The sequence below is a fragment of the Tupaia chinensis genome, unplaced genomic scaffold (genome assembly GCF_000334495.1).
Source record: "Tupaia chinensis unplaced genomic scaffold, TupChi_1.0 Scaffold138841_1, whole genome shotgun sequence".
NCBI lineage: Eukaryota > Metazoa > Chordata > Mammalia > Scandentia > Tupaiidae > Tupaia > Tupaia belangeri.
In genome coordinates, this window is record NW_006198734.1 from 1 (window position 1) to 2,314 (window position 2,314).

Below are 2,314 nucleotides of genomic sequence, written 5' to 3' on the forward strand. Positions count from 1 at the left end.
GCCCTTCCTGTTGTGAAAATGAGACCATCTTAAGATGGTCTTACCTTAAAAACTTTTTCTTGTTGGAAATATGTTTGTTCTTGAACACCATCATCTTCTTTTTCATCCTCTGGAAATTTCCTGTTTGTAGTTTCTGTTCTTCCTTGTCCCATTGCCCCTCTTCTATCAGCCCCTGATGTGGGGTTTGAGAGGTGAGCTGTGTCTTCCTCAGGTATTCTATTTCTGGAGAGTGTTCTGTTGAGCAGAATACAGGTGTATTTTGCACATGGGGTCCCAGCCCAGCAGAAAGATGAGCCCAAGCACATCTGTTCTGACAACCAGAATTGAGGCAAAGTCAAGAATCTCCTGTATTGTGGAAAAAGTGAGCACTGACTCACTCTACCACAGCTGCTACTGAACATGATGACATCTCTGTCTTTGCCATTCTCTCCCTTTCACTAAAGAAGATGGCTTGCCCTGCTCATAGACAGAATATTTTGGTTTCTAAGGCTCAACATTTCCTACATGTTCCCCTACCATTTTGTTTATTAATGCAATCTTGAGGGCTGTCACAGATCAACCCAATATATCTTTGGTGGTTTGTGGAACAGAAATTCTTTAGTTACTTGTGGAGTTTGGGACTGCCTGGACCAATCTTTGACTTCAGAGAAATTTCACGAGGTGTAAATGATAAGGACATTTATGTTCTCTCACCCGCATGTCTGATTATGAGGACTAGTCTGATTATGGGGACCGCATGTCTGATTATGAGGACAAGAGCAGAGGACTGTAGCTTGGAGCAGAGAAACCATGGTAATGAATCCTCCAAAACATAGGCAAGCCAATCACCCAACCAGGATAATTACAGATATTCTAAAAATATGGTTTCAATGTACCCATTACCAATACCATAGAAGGAGAGATGAGCTGTCCCAAAAAAGGAAGATGTGTCCAATTCTGTTCAGATACTAAAGAGCAGCAGTAATTGCCACCTTACCCTTATATTTTCCCATAGGTTTGTATTAATTCCAATGCCTTACACTTACCAGTGGGTGTCAGGGTGACAGATGTTTGACCAAAGATACGGAAGAGTGCCAAGTTAATTTAAACACTTGATATCTGTGCTTCAAGTGTGTTCCTTTGGTTTGACTGAAACCAAGGTGAAGTTATAGAGCCTGTCCGCATTTGTACATCTCTTTTCTGGACACAGAGGTGAACACTAACTACATAGAGGCTACCTGCAAGACCCATGGGAATACTCACCCGGCATGTCCACAGTAGAGCATCCTTCACCACCAGAACAACAGGAAAAATGCCTGTGTGAAGCAGATCAGAATCAGACACTTCAAATTTATTAAAAAGAGTGGGATTCTGTTCATTTGTTCTGTTCTGCTGAACCTGATTCACTTCTTCCTTCTCAGAGAGCAGCTCTCTCATGAACCAAGATAGATACGGAGAGCTGAGATTTCTGTATAGAACTGGACACCATAATTTATGGCAAGACCTGATTAGATGTCTTAGTCGAAAGTCATGGAAGTTAGGGAGGGGAGACAAGTACAGATCTCTGCAATTAGTTCATTGAAAACTCAGTTGCTCTTGGAGTGGTTGGACAGGGACCACTTTGTGCTTTTTTCCTGCTGGTAAGACCTGATTAGATGTCTTAGTCGAAAGTCATGGAAGTTAGGGGGGAGACGAGTACAGGTCGTGCAGCAAATAGTTCACTGAAAACTCAGTTGCTCTTGGAGCAGTCAGAGAGGGACCGCTTTGTGCTTTTATCCTGCTGACTGTTAAGACCTCCTATAGGGAGCTGCAACAATGCCCAAAAGAAAGGCTGAGGGTCACGATGATGTGAGGCAGGAGCCAAAGAGATGATCAGCCAGACTGTCTGCTATGCCTGTGCCTGTTACCCTGGAGTTGAAACCCAAAAGAGCATGAACTCAAAGGAAAGTAAAGACAAAAAATGAGATGATGGAAGAAAACACAGATATAAACACCAAAGCAATTGCTGCAACCAAGAAAGAAGTTGTTAAAGAAGAATATAACAATGAAAATGCTGCAAATTGAGAAGCCAAAATTATAGAGGCACTGGCTCCTGAAAAAGAAATCGAGATAAAAGAAGAAAAAAATCAAAGATTTAACAGAGGAAGCAGAAAAGAAAGAATCAGTTGCAGCAGTAGGAGAAGAAGATAGAAAAGAAGACCTGAAAGAGGAAGATATAGATCAAAACAAAGAAGATAAAGGCAAAGATGGAAAAGGGAAAGAAGAAAGTGGAAAAGAAAACAAAGATGTAAAGAAGATAGGAGTAGATGGAAAAGAGGAAGGAGATGAAAAAAGA

At 41.4% G+C, this 2,314-nt stretch overlaps 1 pseudogene; it reads left to right on the forward strand.

Moving 5' to 3' along the window:
- Nucleotides 1-1,794: 1,794 nt before the first annotated feature.
- On the forward strand, nt 1,795-2,308 carry LOC102474051 (high mobility group nucleosome-binding domain-containing protein 5 pseudogene; annotated as a pseudogene).
- Nucleotides 2,309-2,314: the final 6 nt, after the last annotated feature.